The sequence below is a fragment of the Struthio camelus genome, chromosome 33 (assembly GCF_040807025.1).
Source record: "Struthio camelus isolate bStrCam1 chromosome 33, bStrCam1.hap1, whole genome shotgun sequence".
In the NCBI taxonomy this organism is placed as follows: domain Eukaryota; kingdom Metazoa; phylum Chordata; class Aves; order Struthioniformes; family Struthionidae; genus Struthio; species Struthio camelus.
The window spans coordinates 3,106,990-3,119,788 of record NC_090974.1 but is presented as its reverse complement, the minus strand read 5'-3'; positions in this window follow the sequence as shown (position 1 = coordinate 3,119,788).

Here is a 12,799-nt window from a genome sequence, read left to right as displayed (position 1 = left end):
ACCACCAGCACACACATGCCTGGCACTGGCCTCTGAAGACGTCAAGAACAACTGAGCTCACAATCACCACCAGCACACACATGCCTGCCACTGGCCTCTCATGCCCTCAGGCACAAGGACCTCAAAATCACGACCAGTAGACTAGTGCCTGGCATGGCATGTGACAACATCACGAACAACTGAGCTCACAATCACCACCAGCACACACATGCCTGCCACTGGCCACTCGCCCTCAGACACAATGACCTCACAATAACCACCAGCAAAAAAAGCCTGGCATTGGCCTCTAACGCCCTCAGGCACAAGGACCTCACAATCACCACCAGCACACACATGCCTGCCACTGGCCTCTGATGATGTCACGAACAACTGAGCTCACAATCACCACCAGCACACACATGCCTGCCACTGGCTTTTAACTCCCTCAGGTACAAGCACCTCACAATCACAACCAGAACACACCAGTCTGACACTGGCCTCTCATGCCTCCACGCACAACTGACCTCAAAATCACCACCAGCACACACATGCCTGCCACTGGCTCCTCATACCGTCATGCACAAGGACCTCACAGTCCCCCCCAGCACACACATGCCTGCCACTGGCCTCTGAAGACGTCATGAACAACTGAGCTCACAATCACCACCAGCACACACATGCCTGCCACTGGCTTTTAACTCCCTACGGCACAAGAACCTCACAATCACCACCAGCACACACATGCCTGCCACTGGCCTCTCAACCCGTCACGCACAAGGACCTCACAGTCACCCCCAGCACACACATGCCTGGCAATGGCCTCTCATGACGTAACGAGCAACTGAGCTCACAATCACCATCAGCACACACATGCCTGGCACCGGCCACTGATGACATGAGGAAGAATTGAGCTCACAATCACCACCAGCACACACATGCCTGCCACTGGCGTCTCATGCCCTCTGGCACAAGGACCTCAAAATCACCACCAGTAGACTAGTGCCTGGCATGGCATGTGAGAACACCACGAACAACTGAGCTCACAATCACCACCAGCACACACATGCCTGCCACTGGCCTCTCGCCCTCAGACACAATGACCTCACAATAACCACCAGCAAAAAAAGCCTGGCACTGGCCTCTAACGCCCTAAGGCACAAGGACATCACAATCACCACCAGCACACACATGCCTGGCACTGGCCTCTGATGATGTCACGAACAACTGAGCTCACAATCACCACCAGCAGACACGTGCCTGCCACTGGCCTCTCATGACGTCACGAGCAACTGAGCTCACAATCACCACCAGCACACACATGCCTGCCACTGGCTTCTCACGCCCTCAGGCACAGGGACCTCACAATCACCACCAGCACACACATGCCTGCCACTGGCTTTTAACTCCCTCAGGTGCAAGCACCTCACAATCACAACCAGAACACACCAGTCTGACACTGGCCTCTCATGCCTCCACGCACAACTGACCTCAAAATCACCACCAGCACACTCATGCCTGCCACTGGCTCCTAATACCGTCAAGCACAAGGACCTCACAGTCCCCCCCAGCACACACATGCCTGCCACTGGCCTCTGAAGACGTCATGAACAACTGAGCTCACAATCACCACCAGCAGACACGTGCCTGCCACTAGCTTTTAACTCCCTACGGCACAAGGACCTCACAATCACCACCAGCACACACATGCCTGCCACTGGCCTCTCAACCTGTCACGCACAAGTACCTCACAGTCACCCCCAGCACACACATGCCTGGCAATGGCCTCTCATGACGTCACGAACAACTGAGCTCACAATCACCACCAGCACACACATGCCTGGCACCGGCCTCTGATGACATCAGGAACAATTGAGCTCACAATCACCAACAGCACACACATGCCTGCCACTGGCCTCTCATGCCCTCACGCACAAAGACCTCACAATCACCACCAGTAGACTAGTGCCTGGCATGGCATATGACAACATCATGAACAACTGAGCTCACAATCACCACCAGCACACACATGCCTGGCACTGGCCTCTCGCCCTCAGACACTATGACCTCACAATAACCACCAGCAAAAAAAGCCTGGCACTGGCCTCTAACGCCCTAAGGCACAAGGACCTCACAATCACCACCAGCACACACATGCCTGGCACTGGCCTCTGATGATGTCACGAGCAACTGAGCTCACAATCACCACCAGCACACACATGCCTGCCACTGGCCTCTGATGACGTCACGAGCAACTGAGCTCACAATCACCACCAGCACACACATGCCTGCCACTGGCTTTTAACTCCCTCAGGTACAAGCACCTCACAATCACAACGACAACACACCAGTCTGACTCTGGCCTCTCATGCCTCCACGCACAACTGACCTCAAAATCACCACCAGCACACACATGCCTGCCACTGGCTCCTCATACCGTCATGTACAAGGACCTCACAGTCCCCCCCAGCACACACATGCCTGCCACTGGCCTCTGAAGACGCCATGAACAACTGAGCTCACAATCACCACCAGCAGACACGTGCCTGCCACTGGCTTTTAACTCCCTACGGCACAAGGACCTCACAATAACCACCAGCACACACATGCCTGCCACTGGCCTCTCAACCCGTCACGCACAAGTACCTCACAGTCACCCCCAGCACACACATGCCTGGCAATGGCCTCTGAAGACGTAATGAGCAACTGAGCTCACAATCACCACCAGCACACACATGCCTGGCACCGGCCTCTGATGACATCAGGAACAATTGAGCTCACAATCACCAACAGCACACACATGCCTGCCACTGGCCTCTCATGCCCTCAGGCACAAGGACCTCAAAATCACCACCAGTAGACTAGTGCCTGGCATGGCATGTGACAACATCACGAACACCTGAGCTCACAATCACCACCAGCACACACATGCCTGCCACTGGCCTCTCGCCCTCAGACACAATGACCTCACAATAACCACCAGCAAAAAAAGCCTGGCACTGGCCTCTAACGCCCTAAGGCACAAGGACCTCACAATCACCACCAGCACACACATGCCTGCCACTGGCCTCTGATGATGTCACGAACAACTGAGCTCACAATCACCACCAGCACACACATGCCTGCCACTGGCCTCTCATGATGTCACGAGCAACTGAGCTCACAATCACCACCAGCACACACATGCCTGCCACTGGCTTCTCACGCCCTCAGGCACAGGGACCTCACAATCACCACCAGCACACACATGCCTGCCACTGGCTTTTAACTCCCTCAGGTACAAGCACCTCACAATCACAACCAGAACACACCAGTCTGACACTGGCCTCTCATGCCTCCACGCACAACTGACCTCAAAATCACCACCAGCACACACATGCCTGCCACTGGCTCCTCATACCGTCATGCACAAGGACCTCACAGTCCCCCCCAGCACACACATGCCTGCCACTGGCCTTTGAAGACGTCATGAACAACTGAGATCACAATCACCACCAGCAGACATGTGCCTGCCACTGGCTTTTAACTCCCTACGGCACAAGGACCTCACAATCACCACCAGCAGACACATGCCTGCCACTGGCCTCTCAACCCATCACGCACAAGTACCTCACAGTCACCCCCAGCACACACATGCCTGGCACTGGCCTCTCATGACGTCACGAGCAACTGAGCTCACAATCACCACCAGCACACACATGCCTGGCACCGGCCTCTGATGACATCAGGAACAATTGAGCTCACAATCACCACCAGCACACACATGCCTGCCACTGGCCTCTCATGCCCTCAGGCACAAGGACCTCAAAATCACCACCAGTAGACTAGTGCCTGGCACTGGCATGTGGCAACATCACGAACACCTGAGCTCACAATCACCACCAGCACACACATGCCTGCCACTGGCCTCTCGCCCTCAGACACAATGACCTCACAATAACCACCAGCAAAAAAAAGCCTGGCACTGGCCTCTAACGCCCTAAGGCACAAGGACCTCACAATCACCACCAGCACACACATGCCTGGCACTGGCCTCTGATGACGTCACGAGCAACTGAGCTCACAATCACCACCAGCACACACATGCCTGGCACTGGCCTCTCATGACGTCACGAGCAACTGAGCTCACAATCACCACCAGCACACACATGCCTGCCACTGGCCTCTCATGACGTCACGAGCAACTGAGCTCACAATCACCACCAGCACACACATGCCTGCCACTGGCTTTTAACTCCCTCAGGTACAAGCACCTCACAATCACAACCAGAACACACCAGTCTGACACTGGCCTCTCATGCCTCCACGCACAACTGACCTCAAAATCACCACCAGCACACACATGCCTGCCACTGGCTCCTCATACTGTCATGCACAAGGACCTCACAGTCCCCCCCAGCACACACATGCCTGCCACTGGCCTCTGAAGACGTCATGAACAACTGAGCTCACAATCACCACCAGCAGACACGTGCCTGCCACTGGCTTTTAACTCCCTCAGTACAAGCACCTCACAATCACAACCAGAACACACGAGTCTAACACTTGCCTCTCATACCTCCACGCACAACTGACCTCAAAATCACCACCAGCACACACATGCCTGCCACTGGCTCCTCATACCGTCATGCACAAGGACCTCACAGTCCCCCCCAGCACACACATGCCTGGCCCTGGCCTCTGATGATGTCACGAACAACTGAGCTCACAATCACCACCAGCACACACATGCCTGCCACTGACTTCTCACGCCCTCAGGCACAGCGACCTCACAATCACCACCAGCACACACATGCCTGCCACTGGCTTTTAACTCCCTCAGGTACAAGCACCTCACAATCACAACCAGAACACACGAGTCTGAAACTGGCCTCTCATGCCTCCACGCACAACTGACCTCAAAATCACCACCAGCACACACATGCCTGCCACTGGCTCCTCATACCGTCATGCACAAGGACCTCACAGTCCCCCCCAGCACACACATGCCTGCCACTGGCCTCTGAAGACGTCATGAACAACTGAGCTCACAATCACCACCAGCAGACACGTGCCTGCCACTGGCTTTTAACTCCCTCAGGTACAAGCACCTCACAATCACCACCAGCACACACATGCCTCCCACTGGCCTCTCAACCCGTCACGCACAAGTACCTCACAGTCACCCCCAGCACACACATGCCTGGCAATGGCCTCTGAAGACGAAACGAGCAACTGAGCTCACAATCACCACCAGCACACACATGCCTGCCTCTGGCCTCTCATGCCCTCTGGCACAAGGACCTCAAAATCACCACCAGTAGACTAGTGCCTGGCACTGGCATGTGACAACATCACGAACAACTGAGCTCACAATCACCACCAGCACACACATGCCTGCCACTGGCCTCTCGCCCTCAGACACAATGACCTCACAATAACCACCAGCAAAAAAAGCCTGGCACTGGCCTCTAACGCCCTAAGGCACAAGGACATCACAATCGCCACCAGCACACACATGCCTGGCACTGGCCTCTGATGATGTCACGAACAACTGAGCTCACAATCACCACCAGCACACACATGCCTGCCACTGGCCTCTCATGACGTCACGAGCAACTGAGCTCACAATCACCACCAGCACACACATGCCTGCCACTGCCTTTTAACTCCCTCAGGTACAAGCACCTCACAATCACAAGCAGAACACACCAGTCTGACACTGGCCTCTCATGCCTCCACGCACAACTGACCTCAAAATCACCACCAGCACACACATGCCTGCCACTGGCTCCTCATACCGTCATGCACAAGGCCCTCACAGTCCCCCCCAGCACACACATGCCTGCCACTGGCCTCTGAAGACGTCATGAACAACTGAGATCACAATCACCACCAGCAGACACGTGCCTGCCACTGGCTTTTAACTCCCTACGGCACAAGGACCTCACAATCACCACCAGCACACACATGCCTGGCACTGGCCTCTCAACCCATCACGCACAAGTACCTCACAGTCACCCCCAGCACACACATGCCTGGCACTGGCCTCTCATGACTTCACGAACAACTGAGCTCACAATCACCACCAGCACACACATGCCTGGCACCGGCCTCTGATGACATCAGGAACAATTGAGCTCACAATCACCAACAGCACACACATGCCTGCCACTGGCCTCTCATGCCCTCACGCACAAAGACCTCACAATCACCACCAGTAGACTAGTGCCTGGCATGGCATATGACAACATCATGAACAACTGAGCTCACAATCACCACCAGCACACACATGCCTGGCACTGGCCTCTCGCCCTCAGACACAATGACCTCACAATAGCCACCAGCAAAAAAAGCCTGGCACTGGCCTCTAACGCCCTAAGGCACAAGGACCTCACAATCACCACCAGCACACACATGCCTGGCACTGGCCTCTGATGATGTCACGAGCAACTGAGCTCACAATCACCACCAGCACACACATGCCTGCCACTGGCCTCTGATGACGTCACGAGCAACTGAGCTCACAATCACCACCAGCACACACATGCCTGCCACTGGCTTTTAACTCCCTCAGGTACAAGCACCTCACAATCACAACGACAACACACCAGTCTGACACTGGCCTCTCATGCCTCCACGCACAACTGACCTCAAAATCAACACCAGCACACACATGCCTGCCACTGGCTCCTCATACCGTCATGCACAAGGACCTAACAGTCCCCCCCAGCACACACATGCCTGCCACTGGCCTCTGAAGACGCCATGAACAACTGAGCTCACAATCACCACCAGCAGACACGTGCCTGCCACTGGCTTTTAACTACCTCAGGTACAAGCACCTCACAATCACCACCAGCACACACATGCCTCCCACTGGCCTCTCAACCCGTCACGCACAAGTACCTCACAGTCACCCCCAGCACACACATGCCTGGCAATGGCCTCTCATGACGTCACGAGCAACTGAGCTCACAATCACCACCAGCACACACATGCCTGGCACCGGCCTCTGATGACATCAGGAACAATTGAGCTCACAATCACCACCAGCACACACATGCCTGCCACTGGGCTCTCATGCCCTCAGGCACAAGGACCTCAAAATCACCACCAGTAGACTAGTGCCTGGCATGGCATGTGACAACATCACGAACAACTGAGCTCACAATCACCACCAGCACACACATGCCTGGCACTGGCCTCTCGCCCTCAGACACAATGACCTCACAATAACCACCAGCAAAAAAAGCCTGGCACTGGCCTCTAACGCCCTAAGGCACAAGGACATCACAATCACCACCAGCACACACATGCCTGGCACTGGCCTCTGATGATGTCACGAACAACTGAGCTCACAATCACCACCAGCAGACACGTGCCTGCCACTGGCCTCTCATGACGTCACGAGCAACTGAGCTCACAATCACCACCAGCACACACATGCCTGCCACTGGCTTCTCACGCCCTCAGGCACAGGGACCTCACAATCACCACCAGCACACACATGCCTGCCACTGGCTTTTAACTCCCTCAGGTGCAAGCACCTCACAATCACAACCAGAACACACCAGTCTGACACTGGCCTCTCATGCCTCCACGCACAACTGACCTCAAAATCACCACCAGCACACTCATGCCTGCCACTGGCTCCTAATACCGTCAAGCACAAGGACCTCACAGTCCCCCCCAGCACACACATGCCTGCCACTGGCCTCTGAAGACGTCATGAACAACTGAGCTCACAATCACCACCAGCAGACACGTGCCTGCCACTAGCTTTTAACTCCCTACGGCACAAGGACCTCACAATCACCACCAGCACACACATGCCTGCCACTGGCCTCTCAACCCGTCACGCACAAGTACCTCACAGTCACCCCCAGCACACACATGCCTGGCAATGGCCTCTCATGACGTCACGAACAACTGAGCTCACAATCACCACCAGCACACACATGCCTGGCACCGGCCTCTGATGACATCAGGAACAATTGAGCTCACAATCACCAACAGCACACACATGCCTGCCACTGGCCTCTCATGCCCTCACGCACAAAGACCTCACAATCACCACCAGTAGACTAGTGCCTGGCATGGCATATGACAACATCATGAACAACTGAGCTCACAATCACCACCAGCACACACATGCCTGGCACTGGCCTCTCGCCCTCAGACACTATGACCTCACAATAACCACCAGCAAAAAAAGCCTGGCACTGGCCTCTAACGCCCTAAGGCACAAGGACCTCACAATCACCACCAGCACACACATGCCTGGCACTGGCCTCTGATGATGTCACGAGCAACTGAGCTCACAATCACCACCAGCACACACATGCCTGCCACTGGCCTCTGATGACGTCACGAGCAACTGAGCTCACAATCACGACCAGCACACACATGCCTGCCACTGGCTTTTAACTCCCTCAGGTACAAGCACCTCACAATCACAACGACAACACACCAGTCTGACACTGGCCTCTCATGCCTCCACGCACAACTGACCTCAAAATCACCACCAGCACACACATGCCTGCCACTGGCTCCTCATACCGTCATGTACAAGGACCTCACAGTCCCCCCCAGCACACACATGCCTGCCACTGGCCTCTGAAGACGCCATGAACAACTGAGCTCACAATCACCACCAGCAGACACGTGCCTGCCACTGGCTTTTAACTCCCTACGGCACAAGGACCTCACAATAACCACCAGCACACACATGCCTGCCACTGGCCTCTCAACCCGTCACGCACAAGTACCTCACAGTCACCCCCAGCACACACATGCCTGGCAATGGCCTCTGAAGACGTAATGAGCAACTGAGCTCACAATCACCACCAGCACACACATGCCTGGCACCGGCCTCTGATGACATCAGGAACAATTGAGCTCACAATCACCACCAGCACACACATGCCTGCCACTGGCCTCTCATGCCCTCAGGCACAAGGACCTCAAAATCACCACCAGTAGACTAGTGCCTGGCATGGCATGTGACAACATCACGAACAACTGAGCTCACAATCACCACCAGCACACACATGCCTGCCACTGGCCTCTCGCCCTCAGACACAATGACCTCACAATAACCACCAGCAAAAAAAGCCTGGCACTGGCCTCTAACGCCCTAAAGGCACAAGGACCTCACAATCACCACCAGCACACACATGCCTGCCACTGGCCTCTGATGATGTCACGAACAACTGAGCTCACAATCACCACCAGCACACACATGCCTGCCACTGGCCTCTCATGATGTCACGAGCAACTGAGCTCACAATCACCACCAGCACACACATGCCTGCCACTGGCTTCTCACGCCCTCAGGCACAGGGACCTCACAATCACCACCAGCACACACATGCCTGCCACTGGCTTTTAACTCCCTCAGGTACAAGCACCTCACAATCACAACCAGAACACACCAGTCTGACACTGGCCTCTCATGCCTCCACGCACAACTGACCTTAAAATCACCACCAGCACACACATGCCTGCCACTGGCTCCTCATACCGTCATGCACAAGGACCTCACAGTCCCCCCCAGCACACACATGCCTGCCACTGGCCTCTGAAGACGTCAGGAACAACTGAGATCACAATCACCACCAGCAGACATGTGCCTGCCACTGGCTTTTAACTCCCTACGGCACAAGGACCTCACAATCACCACCAGCAGACACATGCCTGCCACTGGCCTCTCAACCCATCACGCACAAGTACCTCACAGTCACCCCCAGCACACACATGCCTGGCACTGGCCTCTCATGACGTCACGAGCAACTGAGCTCACAATCACCACCAGCACACACATGCCTGGCACCGGCCTCTGATGACATCAGGAACAATTGAGCTCACAATCACCAACAGCACACACATGCCTGCCACTGGCCTCTCATGCCCTCAGGCACAAGGACCTCAAAATCACCACCAGTAGACTAGTGCCTGGCACTGGCATGTTGCAACATCACGAACAACTGAGCTCACAATCACCACCAGCGCACACATGCCTGCCACTGGCCTCTCGCCCTCAGACACAATGACCTCACAATAACCACCAGCAAAAAAAAGCCTGGCACTGGCCTCTAACGCCCTAAGGCACAAGGACCTCACAATCACCACCAGCACACACATGCCTGGCACTGGCCTCTGATGACGTCACGAGCAACTGAGCTCACAATCACCACCAGCACACACATGCCTGGCACTGGCCTCTCATGACGTCACGAGCAACTGAGCTCACAATCACCACCAGCACACACATGCCTGCCACTGGCCTCTCATGACATCACGAGCAACTGAGCTCACAATCACCACCAGCACACACATGCCTGCCACTGGCTTTTAACTCCCTCAGGTACAAGCACCTCACAATCACAACCAGAACACACCAGTCTGACACTGGCCTCTCATGCCTCCACGCACAACTGACCTCAAAATCACCACCAGCACACACATGCCTGCCACTGGCTCCTCATACTGTCATGCACAAGGACCTCACAGTCCCCCCCAGCACACACATGCCTGCCACTGGCCTCTGAAGACGTCATGAACAACTGAGCTCACAATCACCACCAGCAGACACGTGCCTGCCACTGGCTTTTAACTCCCTCAGTACAAGCACCTCACAATCACAACCAGAACACACGAGTCTAACACTTGCCTCTCATACCTCCACGCACAACTGACCTCAAAATCACCACCAGCACACACATGCCTGCCACTGGCTCCTCATACCGTCATGCACAAGGACCTCACAGTCCCCCCCAGCACACACATGCCTGCCACTGGCCTCTGAAGACGTCATGAACAACTGAGCTCACAATCACCACCAGCAGACACGTGCCTGCCACTGGCTTTTAACTCCCTACGGCACAAGGACCTCACAATCACCACCAGCACACACATGCCTGGCACTGGCCTCTCAACCCGTCACGCACAAGTACCTCACAGTCACCCCCAGCACACACATGCCTGGCAATGGCCTCTCATGACGTCACGAACAACTGAGCTCACAATCACCACCAGCACACACATGCCTGGCACCGGCCTCTGATGACATCAGGAACAATTGAGCTCACAATCACCAACAGCACACACATGCCTGCCACTGGCCTCTCATGCCCTCACGCACAAAGACCTCACAATCACCACCAGTAGACTAGTGCCTGGCATGGCATATGACAACATCATGAACAACTGAGCTCACAATCACCACCAGCACACACATGCCTGCCACTGGCCTCTCGCCCTCAGACACAATGACCTCACAATAACCACCAGCAAAAAAAGCCTGGCACTGGCCTCTAACGCCCTAAGGCACAAGGACCTCACAATCACCACCAGCACACACATGCCTGGCACTGGCCTCTGATGATGTCAAGAGCAACTGAGCTCACAATCACCACCAGCACACACATGCCTGCCACTGGCCTCTCATGACGTCACGAGCAACTGAGCTCACAATCACCACCAGCACACACATGCCTGCCACTGGCTTTTAACTCCCTCAGGTACAAGCACCTCACAATCACAACCAGAACACACCAGTCTGACACTGGCCTCTCATGCCTCCACGCACAACTGACCTCAAAATCACCACCAGCACACACATGCCTGCCACTGGCTCCTCATACCGTCATGCACAAGGACCTCACAGTCACCCCCAGCACACACATGCCTGCCACTGGCCTCTGAAGACGCCATGAACAACTGAGCTCACAATCACCACCAGCAGACACGTGCCTGCCACTGGCTTTTAACTCCCTCAGGTACAAGCACCTCACAATCACCACCAGCACACACATGCCTGGCACTGGCCTCTCAATCCGTCACGCACAAGTACCTCACAGTCACCCCCAGCACACACATGCCTGGCAATGGCCTCTGAAGACGTAATGAGCAACTGAGCTCACAATCACCACCAGCACACACATGCCTGGCACCGGCCTCTCATGATGTCACGAGCAACTGAGCTCACAATCACCACCAGCACACACATGCCTGCCACTGGCTTCTCACGCCCTCAGGCACAGGGACCTCACAATCACCACCAGCACACACATGCCTGCCACTGGCTTTTAACTCCCTCAGGTACAAGCACCTCACAATCACAACCAGAACACACCAGTCTGACACTGGCCTCTCATGCCTCCACGCACAACTGACCTCAAAATCACCACCAGCACACACATGCCTGCCACTGGCTCCTCATACCGTCATGCACAAGGACCTCACAGTCCCCCCCAGCACACACATGCCTGCCACTGGCCTCTGAAGACGTCATGAACAAATGAGATCACAATCACCACCAGCAGACATGTGCCTGCCACTGGCTTTTAATTCCCTCAGGTACAAGCACCTCACAATCACCACCAGCAGACACATGCCTGCCACTGGCCTCTCAACCCATCACGCACAAGTACCTCACAGTCACCCCCAGCACACACATGCCTGGCACTGGCCTCTCATGACGTCACGAGCAACTGAGCTCACAATCACCACCAGCACACACATGCCTGGCACCGGCCTCTGATGACATCAGGAACAATTGAGCTCACAATCACCACCAGCACACACATGCCTGGCACTGGCCTCTCATGCCCTCTGGCACAAGGACCTCAAAATCACCACCAGTAGACTAGTGCCTGGCACTGGCATGTTGCAACATCACGAACACCTGAGCTCACAATCACCACCAGCACACACATGCCTGCCACTGGCCTCTCGCCCTCAGACACAATGACCTCACAATAACCACCAGCAAAAAAAAGCCTGGCACTGGCCTCTAACGCCCTAAGGCACAAGGACCTCACAATCACCACCAGCACAC